The sequence below is a fragment of the Dreissena polymorpha genome, chromosome 6 (assembly GCF_020536995.1).
Source record: "Dreissena polymorpha isolate Duluth1 chromosome 6, UMN_Dpol_1.0, whole genome shotgun sequence".
NCBI lineage: Eukaryota > Metazoa > Mollusca > Bivalvia > Myida > Dreissenidae > Dreissena > Dreissena polymorpha.
In genome coordinates, this window is record NC_068360.1 from 41260679 (window position 1) to 41274904 (window position 14226).

At 35.7% G+C, this 14226-nt stretch overlaps 1 protein-coding gene across 1 annotated transcript in view; it reads right to left on the reverse strand.

Annotated features, from left to right (window-relative positions):
- Window positions 1–6131, reverse strand: part of LOC127834961 (serine/threonine-protein kinase PAK 1-like) — a 49697-nt gene extending 43566 nt beyond the window's left edge. Inside the window, exon 1 of the mRNA XM_052361115.1 lies at window positions 6007–6131. The gene's annotated coding sequence lies outside the window, so the exon portion shown is untranslated. The remainder of the gene's footprint in view (window positions 1–6006) is intronic.
- Window positions 6132–14226: the final 8095 nt, after the last annotated feature.

A 14226-nucleotide genomic window follows, 5' to 3' on the forward strand; every position in this document is an offset into this window, starting at 1 on the left:
AACTTCTCTTATGACAATACGGTCAATCTCAGCTATGCATGGCCCCATTACCAACCCTGGGGCACACCTAGGTCAAACATTCGGCGTGGGGATACGCGTCGGCCTCTGCCGCGCCATTTCTAGTTTGATATTAAGTGGGACACCAAAATTCTGAATTATGATCGTAAGTCGGACAGTCTGAATCTCGATCACCCAAAAAATAACTGAAAGGAGGAAAATGTACTCCTATAATCCTGCCTTACTTAAAGGGGCCGTCCAACAGATAAAGCGTCGTATCGACGCGATTCGATATTTTGGAAAACTACGAGGATTGCTTATATAGCTGAACAATACATCCACTCTGAATATGAGCCTGGATGGTCGAGTGGTCTAGGTGGGAGAATTTTTACTCAAGGAATCCAGGGGTCAGTGGTTTGAGCCCTGTTGAGGGTCCCTTTTTTTCTTTTTTTCTAAATTGTATTCTTGTTTTTTTACTGGATAATTATAGTTCAAATGTTTAAATTTATCAATATAAAGCATTTAAAGCATTTAATGACAAGCTTGAATACATGCCAAACTCTGTTGGACGGCCCCTTTAACATGTTTCTTATTAATGTAGTATAATGTGGAGTGACATATTGAAAATTCATTTTACTAGGATGAAGAATGTTGTTGTACAGGGAGTTTACATTGTTGGAATGCATCACTGGGGTCGCCGTGAACTCGAGGTCGATGTCATCCACTATTGCGGTCAGGAGCATGACAATCCTTATGACAAAAACTCTATTGCTGTGTTTAGTGACACAGAAATGAGGCACAAAGTCGGCTACCTTCCAAGGGAGGATGCAGTCCGTTTAAAAAATGTGTATCGACATATAACAGGCAAATGCCATCTTAAAGCAAAACTAGCTGCATCCAAATTCAATCGACTCAAGGGACCTATGCAAATATGCAACATTGGTTTCAAGTGTGATGACGAGCATGTCGTCGATGTCCGCCAGTGTCTGAACGGCTACAGTTTGAAAGTGTTTTAACAATGTGAACTCCCGGTGCATTGACAGCCTGTTCTGACAAGATTTTATTGTATAAATGAGTGGCTTTTCAAGAAAGCTGGGTTTGATGGTCATCATGGATGTTCGTAAAATGTCCCAAAATCAATTATGCACACATTATTTTCCTCAACTATTAAATGTTTAAACAATAAAATAACTCATTCAAACGTTTCGGCTACAGCCTTTTTCAAAATATTATTTAGGGACATATTTGCTTGCTCGCTTTAAGAATCTAAATAACAGGAATCGTTCCTTTTACTTCATGTTATTAAGATTCTCAAAGGAAACATTTTCAGGATACACAATTTTTCAATACATTACTAAAAAACAAACATGTCTAACTGTATAGTCTTGGACACCGTGATCCGCAATCAAATTTTACGCCGATGCTTTAAGCCCAGCTTTCTCATAGAGCGAATCATTTTCATACGCTTAAAAATTGATGTTAATATTGTATCTTGTTCTTGCCTACTTGCCCCTTTGATATTTCTTGTAAAGTTGATCTGTAGTCCTAACAATAAACGGATATACTTTTATTTATTCACATTCCCCTTATTTAGATATGAAAAAGTGGAACAAAGAAGCGATGGCTATGGCGGTGAAAGACGTGGAGAATGGCGTTACCGTTAGGAAGGCGGCTGAAAAGTACAGTGTGCTTAAATCTACCCTCTCCGACCGGCTGACAGGAAGAGTTGAGGCGGGAAAATCATGGGGGAATGAGATCCAGTTATGCCTGGAGGACCAAAAACAGCTCATTGGAATTGCGACAGAGCCGAAATGAGCAAAGGCTTCACGAAAAATACCTTTTTTAGGTTCGTGGACATATTCACAAAGAAAAAGGAAAGCCCTTCCGCAAGGAGACTCCGTTTAAAGCAGCGCTACCAAAGCTTTTCTTTGCAATGTGCTGAGGCAACAGCCGTAAATCGCCACAACGCGATGACGAAAGAAAGCATTTCCATGTACTTTCAGGAGATGAAGTCCATTTTCGACAAGCACGATTTCCATCACAGCCCAAATCGAATCTGGAACATGGATGAGATGGGCATAACCATGTGCCACAAACCTCCTAAGGTAATAGCAAGTAAATGCGCCAAAACGGTGCACGGGAAGGTGAGTCTCTCCAGGGAAGCAATAACGGTTATTGCATGTGGCAATGCATTGGGCCAGAAAATTGCACTGCATTAAATTATCCCTCGAAAAACGACTAAGAAATTACACAGGTTTGACACTAATTCGTGTCTTGCGGATGGCTCCACCTTATACGGTGCACAGTTCTCCGTTAGCGACTCAGGATGGACAAAGGACGGCATTTGTAAACTTTGGTTTGAAAAAAAACTTTTTTACCAAACATTGTGGATGACCGTCCACAGATTCTAATTTATGACAGGCACAGGTACTATGACAGATTGATTGCACTTATTGGTGACTGGCGCTCGATTGGTCATTGTCAGCTCGAGTACTACTTAAATGTACCCTTGGGTACTCTTGAGTATACTTAAATATTTCCCGGATACGGAAAATATACTTTTTGTTTGTTTTAGTATATTTAGCGTACCCTGGTTACATTTAAGTATACTTAAGAGTACCCGGGGTACATTTAAGTACGACCTGAGCCGACAATGACCAATCGAGCGTAACTTGCGGTAAACTTAATAAATTTATTCAAAATCTTTTATTCTTATTATATAAGTATGTCGTTTCCCAATTGTTAGTTTAATTTAGTTCAAACACATTCAAGTACATGAGTTATATAAATGCAGCCGATTTCTACTATCTTGTTTCACTACCGATATGTCTACTCGATGCCACTGTAATCCGATGCTAGTAAATTACGACAAGTGACACACTTTTATTTGACATATTTGAGTGGGAACTGCATTTAATTTTTACTCCAGGTCTCATAACAACGTTGAGCTTTTGACGTTTGCCAAGCAGAACGACATCATCTTGGGCGAGCTTCCAAGCCACACCAGTCATTGGACTCAGTCGGTTGACCGTTCCGTGTTCAAGGCATTGAAAACAAGCTGGAGCGTGCATGTAGACAGGTTTATAACAGAGACCGGTGTTCCACCTACCCATGATAATATCTTAAGAGTATTTGGCAAAGCATGGGAATCTTCAATTAAGAAATCAAACATAACAAATGGTTTTCGTGCAACAGGAATTTACCCGTTCGACCAAAATGCAATAAACAGTCTATTATGTAAAGTTGGAATTCAACATTAATTCTATAATGGACTGTTTAAGCACCGTATGGGCAAGCCCCCTTTGCTCATACACAGCATGGTCAAACGCCCTTTGCTCATCCATCGCATGTGTATGAGCAAAGAGGGTTTGCCGATGCGGTGCATGAGCAAAGGGGGTTTGCACATGCGGTGCATGAGCAAACATGGGGTTTGCCCATGCGGTGTATGAGCAAAGGGGGTTTGCCCATGTGGTGCATGAGCAAAGGTACATTTTTTTTTAATTGATAACTCTATAATTTATGGCTGTAAACTTTGTTTTTATGACCACTGACATTTGCATGGTCAAAACTAAGCAAATGAAGCTGAAACAGTCCATTCTATAATTAATGTTGTATTCCAACTTTACATAATAGACTGTTAATACCAGATAGCGCATACAAACCAGCAGGGGCACTCACGGATTATAATGTTGATTCCCATGTGGTACTCCCAGTGTCCTCCAGTTCAAATGCTGCTGACACGACACAGACAGTACCGACAGATGCGACCAGCGTGGTACATGGAAAACCGTCCAATGTGACACATATAAACCCGTCCAATGTGACACAGACAGACCTGTCTAATGTGACACAGACAACCACAACACACGAAACACAGACTGTTCTGACAGACATGGGTACCCAAAGTGATCCGTTGATGACCTCTGTCTGTTCGTATGAATCAGATCTCAACGTTAGTATGGATAATGTCATGTCTATAGAGTTGTCAATACCTCTATCCGCAAGTGAAAGTGTAATTGACTTACCCATTAGTGTTGACCCCTTTGGTAACCTTATGTCCGTTGAGAGTAGCCCTCCACAGCCACACTGTAGATTATCGAGTCCACACTAACCTCTACACAGATTGCTATGTACTGTGCTGCACTTCTAAGCGGTATAAAGCTTGATGATAAAGTGTTTCAAACGTGGCAAATGTATAAACAAAAGTCATCAACACCAGCGAAAGTTTCTGCAAAGAAAATCGCCAATGACATGTTTCCTTTACCGAAACCAATCAATGCTTTTCCAATTAAGCGAAAATCACATTCTTCTAATAGATTCTTTGCTATTACGGCTGACGAATTGTACAATGAAAAGATTGCACAAAGTGAAGAAAAGAAAAATTATGAGAAAGAACAAAGAAAGATAGCAAGAGAAAAACAAAAAAGCTTAAAACAGAATATGCCAAAAAAAAGCTCAAAAGGCAAAGATTCCAAAAGAGCTCAATGCTAATCTATAATGAAACGGTTTCGTAAATAGAGGGGTAATACAAACACAAGTTAATCATAACGCTTAGCTTTGAGTAAAGTTTCTTTTCTCAAAAGTGAATGAATCATGTTAGTTTTATGTATTAATTGTCTTATAGTTCTACGACGTTTTGGACTTTCAGTAAACTTAATGATGTTAACAAATGTTTTGATTGCAAACCTTTGTTACGAGGCTTAAAGTGATTACATCCAACGTGTTGCGCAAATATAACATTTATAACATAAAAATAATGTTTTGATTAGTTTAACCTATTTTGTTGAGTGTAAGACCCCCATGATTTTTCAATTGAACTATATGCGGCCTGTTGATTCTTATCAGACTTGGTAACTGAGAGTTAAATAACAGCATACAGCAAATGTCGATCGAAATTCATTAATCTCAAGCTTGTTACAAGCTGGAGGCTCATCCCTTTAGATCTAGAAGGTCAATATAGTGTTTCACCGGCTGATCAATACTGGTGTATTTATCCCTAACAGACGCTGATTCCTTCAAATTAGTGAAAATTAACACTGTCAGACTCTATATCAGTTTGTCCGACTAAGGATCAAAATCGTCAGAGTCGCTATTGAATTAACCGGTCCCAGTTTTATGATGTGTTTTGCATTAAATACAGCTATATCCCGGCCCAATTTGTGTCAAAACAGTGTAAGACGTATGCATTCGGGTGCCAGTCGATCATAATGATCTGTTACGATATAAAGAAATGAAGGCTGTGCATAGAAAGAAAAGTGTCCGACTCACGATCAGTTTACCCAATGTACAACCTATTTTTTATTAAATAATTAATGATAATTAAAACAAGTTTTATTACTTACAATAAGGGACTGTTTATTGGGTACCCCTGTTTATTAACTATTATTATTACAGGTTATATTGTAGGAAATTGTTTTGATTACAAACTTTTGTACAAACCTGTTTGGTATCCAGCGGTACTGACATTTAATCACATTCACAAAGTGTTTTGTAGCTTTATTATAAAGTTTATAAGCATTGAATCTGGTGACTCTGTTCTAATGTAATACATGTATTATTAATATGGGTAAAACTGAAAGTATTGAACTTTCATAGATGTGTATGGCTTATGTTAAAGGATCAGCAATTAAGTCCTTGACTTAAGACAAGTAAAGCTTTGTTAGAATATACAAGTCCATCCCACATTCTTCAGTGTGCATAATGTCACAAGTGTAGTTCTACTACAAAACGTGACTGGACAATATTTCAACAGAAAGAGCTTGGCATGTGAACTTTTTTCTATTGATCGGCATTACAAATGCCGATTATTCATAAAGCACTATGAACAAAAAACTGCGGATGACTCATATCTGAGCTTTCTCAGAATATCAGACTCGCAGACTTCAATAAGCGTCTAACTGACCTAGACGAAAAAGAAAAACTTTGGTACGATATTTGAAGACATTTCGCACGACACAGCCATTCATATAAATCGTAGCTGATTATTCATTGAATTCAAGTGCTACTTACTAAATGACAGTCGAACTTATTATCCGGAAATGGCCAATTATCAGTCACAAGAAACCATAGTTTGGAAACTTATCCGACTTTTGACAACACTTGAATTCTCGCGAGATTCAGTGCAGGGATCGGCTCAAAGCATTACTTGATGGGCTAAATATCACTATATTTAAGGTGTATAACGTTCGTGCACTGTTTGCACTATATCAAACAATTTCAAAATATTTTTTCAAAAAGGGATGAACTCTCCGTAATGAATGTTATGTATGACAACTTTTCATTCATGCAATTTAACAGAATGGTGAGCGTGATAGGTGGGTGTAAACGCACCTTTTTGCGCAGACAATATTGACATATTGGGAAAACGCAGCTATTGCACAGTCAATATAAATACAGAAGGGAACAAATAAGACTAAGGTTTCACGATCTTTGATGATAATTTATCAAAACAATATTAAATAAAGTAAATTAGATTTTGATCTCAATTTAGACTTGACATATTGGTGATAAATATTTGTTTAAAGGAAGGAACTTGAAACATTTTAAGATTGCACGTAATTCATTTGTTTTGGCTACCATAACTTTAAATGTCGCTTTTTATGATTTTTGACAGGCGCGACTTTATAGTTATGGACCAACCCCATTAGGAAAGTCAACCAGAAATTCCCGAAAAGTTGACAGTAAACAAAGACCGGTCCAAAACAGCTTTTAAATGCAGTTATTGGCCCAAATCAACCACTTGATGGATAGATTGACATTTTTCACATTTAACTGATATATTCTTTCACAAAATACTATATTAAACATTTAAAATTTATCTAGTCTTCTCTTTACATATCGAGAAAAACAGCGACGTGACAGACTTTTTTGAAATGCGAATCTCCCGAGATTTCACGGTCATATGATGTTATTTCTATTTTTAGTAACATACCATGTGCTCGAGTGTTTTCAAATTCAGAATGACATTTCCCGGTATTTTAGATTATTCTGGCTTGTTTTGTAAACTAATTGTAGTGTAAATACAAGCTTAAGGTGAATAGTATTTAAAACTACCAGATTCACACTGAAATCAGTCTTATAATCCACCAAAAATTAGTTGTTAGAAGACCGCGGCATCACTGTCCACTGAAGGTTTTACATCTTGACTTGAGGTGTCTTTTAAGTTTTTAAATAAACTCGCGTTGTTTATTGTCTGACCAATCTTTGGGAACGACTATATAATTAAACCAAATGCGGAACATGCTTCTCTGCTCAGAATTATCTTGTCAGAATTGTCTGTTAGGAAGACAATTTTTCGAGTCTTAAGAACGTTGCCATTCATGAGTTCACCCGAGAAACGTATGATTGTAACACCGAGTATCTTTATACCAGACAGACAGACAGATAGACAGACAGTTTATTCAGACTTATACATAAGTACATCGTCTTAATACACAAATATACACATTATTCTCTGTCACGTAAATAGGTATAACAAAATTACATTGCATAACATAATAATAATAATAATAATAATAATAATAATAACTTTATTTCATGAAGAATTCACATTAAGAAATAATTTCTTTTTTACAATGTGGTCTTCAGTAACAAAACACAAGTATATATTTTGAAACATGCATACGAACATACAAGGGGAAAAAAAATGAACTATACAGTTAAATGTTATAATAACTTCCTTATCAATTCCGACGACGTCGACGACGACGAAGACAACGACGACGATGATAATGATGACGATGATGATTATGATAATACAAAATATGCAAAATATGATACAAAAATCAATCTTTCAAAAATTAATCGTCCAAATAAATCACATCAGACACATCACAACAAAGTATTCACATAGAAAAATTAACAAATGAGCATACATATATATCAATGATGTGTTTGTAGGTATTCTTTAAATTTTATTTTGAATGTTGTATTCGAAGACACTTGTCGGATGCTAATTGGAATTGAATTCCATATGGTTCGTGACCGAAACGAAAACGCTCGTTTTCCATAATTTGTTTTAAACGGAATAGATGATATATCAGTGTGTGTGATGGATCTAAGAGCGTACACATTGTTATTTGAGATATGTATAACATTATTGAAATAAGAGGGCATTGCGCCTATTACAAACTTATGAACAATAGATCCAGTTAGGAAAGTACATCTGTTATTGAATGTCAACCAACCAAGTTCTTTGAATAAGGGAGCTGAAGGAGTTGAATATGGTTTATTCAGTATTATTTTAGCAGTTCGTTTTTGTATCGAATGTATTTTACGTAAGTGTGACTGTGTTGCTGAACACCATAATGCGCAACAATAATCCATAGTCGTTAATATATATGAGTTGTAAAATAGTTTTTTTGTTTCATAGTTAACAAAATAGTTAATTTGTTTTAATAAGGCCAGTTTAAAGTTAAGTTTACGACATACACTGTTTATGTGAGATTGCCATAAATGGTCATTTAAAAAAACAAATATAAATAAACACAATTAATTTCAAGAATACGTAAATTCTATCAAAGCGGTAATGATTTTTTTTTAACATAACATAACATCAATGGTCATTTAAGCATAAAAATATATATGAACACAATAAATTGCAAGTATACGTACATTCCATCAAAGCGGTAATGACATTTTTTAAACATAACATAACATAAATGGTCATTTAAGAATACAAATACATGTATAAATGAACACAATCAATCGCAAGAATACGTTAATTCCACCAAAGCGGTGTTTATAAATAAACACAATAAATTGCAAGAATACGTAAATTCCATCAAAGCGGTTATGAATTGTTTAAACATAACATAAATTGTCATTTAAGAATACAAAATTAAATAAACATAATCAATTGCAAGAATATGTCAATTCCATCAAAGCGGTTATGAATATTTTTAAACAACATTATTTAGAATTGTATTTCTTATAGCAAGAGCTTCCTTCATATACTTACATACATTTGAAATAACTGATTTGTCACATGAAACTATAACTTGTGGAATTTATATTCAGATGGGTTTATATAAAATTTACGGCATATATATTTTTTCCTTTAATCCGTGTAACATCGGCATATACATATAAAATGGTATTCATCTTCTAAATCCAAGTCATTACAACATAAACAATAACGTTCATTTCGTGGTATATTATTTTGGGCTTATCTCCCAGTTTGGATTCTCAAAGGATGTGCAGAGACTCTTAATCTTACAAAAAATAGTCGTAGTCGTCTAGAAAGTTAATCTAAATATGTTTCATTTTCCAAACAGCTTTTAAAAACGTTATAATTATCTAATACAGTACTATTATTCATTTTACCGTACCATTCTTGTTTAAAATTGTCAACAAGTCTACATTTGAACTCGCTAATAAAACTATTAACCTGTACAACGTTTGGATTTTCAAAAACATAACCAAATCCAAAATTATTTAACATGTTCTTGACATTTGAGACCCAGTTTGTATAACCTTTATTACAGTCGCTCAAGGCTCATTCTATACATAGATGGTGACGTCACTACGTTATTGTCAGTAAGACCGGTGTGACACAATGTTCAAGGCTTGTTTGTACACAGTGTGCATTATGATATTATCATTGTTAAGAACTTTAAACCAATATTTAATAATCTTAACAAACCTGTTTACATACAATGGATATCTACCCAATTCTCCATAAATAACTACAGTACATGTTTTTATTTTAACCTGTAATAATCGTTTGCAAAATTTTAAATGTATGCGTTCAAAATCTTCTGACTTTGTGACCCCATATTTCTGAAGCATAGCTTAATATGGAGCCAACCAAAAGAGTCGAACAACTGACAAAATATTTTTGGTTTGATGTCAAAATCATGGCATTTAAACAATAATGTATTCATTACCTTAAGGGCCTTTCCAACCAAATGTTCCTGTTTTAATTTAAAATTTCCCGTATAATACAAACCCGTTCCAAAATAGTTAAAGTAATCAACCACTTCAATATCATTACCATTGTATGTCCATTTTTCGTTTTGTTGTAACCCCCCCCCCCCCCCCCTCTTCCCAACGACCATAATCTTCGTTTTCGCAGTGTTAACGTTTAGCCCCCAAGAATTGCAATATAAATATAAATTGTCTAAGTGTGTTTGGACTTCGACAGGGGACTTGCCTAAAATAGCAATGTTATCATCAAATAATAATAAAATTAACATCATATCATCTATATTCAAACCAGAGTTAATGTTGCCTTGAAGGTAAAGTTCAAGATCCTCAACAAATAAGAAAACAAAATCGGGGACATTACCTCCCCTTGCCTCAGTCCAACAGCATAACTAAAATAAGCTGAATAAGATGAACATGATTTAACACGTGACTTAACATTTGCATACATATCCTTCACTATTCTAAGCAATTTACCTTTTATACCAGACTTTAACATGTTCAAATATAATGCATAGCGGTATATACTATCAACACATTTTAACATATCTACGTATATAACATACAAACGTTTATTTTCATTCAAATAGTTTTGTACAATCGACATCAAAATGTAAATAGCATCAACAGTTGAATAGCCTTTCCTAAATCCGAACTGCGCATCCGAAATAACAGTGTTTTCATTGCAAAACGTTTCAATGCGCTTGTTTAAAATCGTGGTAAATAATTTTGAAAAGCAACTTACTAAAGTAATCCCTCTATAATTATTTACATCACTAACAGCACCCTTTTTATGCAAAGGGATTATTACCCCTTCTGTCCACTTATCGGGGAAAAATCCCCTTTAAACGGATATAATATTTTGCTCATTCACACCCGAGCGGTTCACATAATTGATTTCAGAAAGGCAGCTTTGACAGGCCCGTACCTGGGCCCAGGGGCCCGGCCCCTTCCCCCACTTTGCTGTCGAATTATGATTTTTTTTAAATGGGCCCACTGCTTTTTTTTTTCGTGAGAGGGCCCACAGTACACTTTCCCTCAATATAACAGAACAGCTATGGGAGGGAGCGACTCAGTTATGGGGTGCAGAAGCAGCACAAGCGATCTTGACATTTACTTGGTGAATCATCCCCAACAGCACTTGACGATGGTTTCCTGCTCGATGAGGATGAATCCATAACTGAGAACTGAGGATGAAACTTCTCTCAACACCGCATTGTATGAAGACAAAGCAACTCAGTGTGGTTAGTCATCGTCAACAACAGATTCAGACTCAGCTGCCGTTGGAGACTGTCAAGTTGAGATCACTGACTGTGCCTATCAGGGTTGAGTGTTAATACTGAACGAAGTGATCCAAAGCCACATATTGTCAATATGCAAGCAAGAGACATGGATATGCTCTGTTTACACTTAGATCAAAGCAATGGCAAAACATTTAAGTATGAAAGTATGAAGCAGGACACACTACTGTGTACGTTCATGGTTAGGAACTTGCCCAGGACCATTTTTTGTGGAACACAATTTCTAGTGATTATCTTTTTGCCCTTAAGCTCACCTGAGAACAATGTTCTATTGGTGAGCTTTAGTGATCGCCTTTTGTCCGTCGTGTGGTGTGTGTTGTGCGGCGTCAACATTTGCCTTGTTCACACTCTAGAGGCCACGTTAATTGTCCAATCTTAATGAAATTTTGTCAAAACAGCTGTCCCAATGATATCTTGGACAAGTATCATGAAACTTGGTCAGAAGATATGGCCCAATGATATTTTGGGCAAGTTCAAAATTGGTTCCAGTTGGTTGAAAAACATTGGCACCAGGGGGTGGGTCATTTTTCTTGATATGGCTATATATGGACAATTAAAAACCTTTTTAACACTCTAGAGGCCACTTTTATTGTCCCGTCTTCATGAAACTTGGTGAAACAATGTGTCCCAATGATATCTCGGACAAGTTTGAAAATGGTTCCGGTCGGTTTAAAAACATGGCCAGGCGGCGGAGCATTTTTCTATATATGGCTATGGTAAAAACAAGTCAACACTCTTAGTCAGATTTATAGTCCAATGTCCATGATGAAAAATTCTTATGTGATTATGATTTTTCTTCAGAAACATTAATACCCTGCCTCATACGGTAATGGCTCTTATGCTAACATGTTTGTTGCCTGCATAACTGCAGAATATAAGCCGTTTTCTTCCAATATGTTATTTGTAATATCAACAACTTGCTTAATATGTGTTATGATTTATGAATTGCTAAATTTTTGTTATGCCAGGTGTATTGATATTTGTTCATGAATTATGGAGTTTGTATGAAATATCATTAAACTGTAAAAACTACGTTCATGCATTCTTTTATTGCACAGACAAAATTGTTACTAGTTACAGAGGTTTATGAAGAGACTGTATCACATAAATGGTTGCATAGACTCGTCTGTAGAAGCCGGGACACACTTAATCATAATGTACATGAGAGAAAATACTTTTCAAGTTTAGATTATGCTTTTTTACAACACACGGAATCCATAATATGTTCTTTTCATTAACGTTTGCATTCTGGGCACTCATACACAACTGACTGAGTAATGTCCTGAACAAATTCACACCACAATGTTCATCATATTCGGTATACCTAGAAGTAAATCCAGATTTAAATCCTCGTCATCCAATGACACAAAATCCGTCTAAGACGTGTTAATATCGGAGAATGGCTGAGTATACGGGTCTGAAGATTTCTATACATATACTCAATGTGGTAATGTTATAAATGGTAAAATCGTGCATTGAATTAAGCGGTAATTAAAGAGAACAATGAACACAAACAGTCGATTAGAGCAGACCAAGAATAGATGCTCTCCAACCAATTATTATTTGTTTGTCGTAAGATTCTGATTGATTCTTTGTTTGAATTTATCGTATTTCAAAGGCCATTTTTAAATACCGGTAGTCAGGGTTTTTTTCAAACTGGAGGCGAATTAAATCGCTAAATACAACAATGCGGCATGTGGTTTATTTTAATTGACACATGACAATTGTGTGATAATACCGCATACATTCTCCTTTTAATAATACATAACAGTTAATTTGTTTCAAATCGCACAAATTGAAACGCGAAAGCGTGTTTCAGAAATGTTGATAAGCGTGTTAACTACCGTGGCAACCGTTTAACAGTTGAGCGCTTATCTCGCCGAGACCCGCAACGTGCGAGAGTTTGCTGATATTTGGCGGGCTGCTTTCTCTGTTATCTACGTCTCTGTAAAAAGCAATGAAAACCAGTTTAATTTTAGTTTTGTTCGTTGGAATATTGCTGGTTTAAGTAAACATGTAGATAATGCAGAATTTAAATCATTTTTAAGGTCATTTGATATAGTTCATTTAAGTGAAACATGGGTTAAAAGTATCGGGGAATTTAATACAATTTTGGTCTCGTATATTTGTTTTGATCATGTAAAAATTTAAGTTTAAATAGTATTCGAAATAGTGGCGGGGTGTGTGTTTTTGTCAGAAGCCATTTAATGAAACTTAATATTGCGACCCGTATTATGAACTCATTTTCTGACTGTATTGTAATATATCTCAAATGTTCATCTATATTTAAATCAAATACTATTATCATGTATTTTGCATACGTTTCACCAGAAGGGTCCCCTATATCCCCTAGATAAGAATGGTAGAGCGGCGTCGGGCTTCTCCGAATAGGGTCTAAGTCCGGATACTTTTAGACAATCAGAAAAAAGTTCACATTTAACCTCTCGAAAGTCATTATCTTTGCATGAGCAGAAAGCGCGATTTTTCTTTTCCGGTTTTGCAAAGTTTCAAGGCGCGGATATTTTCAAAAACTAGAAAAACAATCACTTGTTCTGAAGGTAAGAATGTTCTTTCATTTTCTTACTGGGTATGCTAAGCAACCTTGATGACATTATTTTCGAATAATTTTGTTTAGATTAAAGCTTGACAGCCTACAAAAGAATTATGTTATGTAAATAGGTTAAAGTCATAAGTGACTAGTATAAATGTGACGTCACGCGATTAATATGGGTATTACGGAGGTATCCACAAGAGCCGATATAAAATTCAATATTCGGCTCTTGTGGATACCTGTTTTTTTTATGAAACTTGATACAAATGTATGTAAAAACTTGTACTCACATAAGCAATTGATATTCTATTGACCATGTGTCAATATAAATGGTTTTGAAATAAGGAAATCTTGTCAATGTATACCTTTCTAAGAAAAAAACAACAACACAAAAGTCAAATATTGAGATAATTCTATCAGCCTGGTGTGTTTCCTGACCCTGTTGCTATCCTG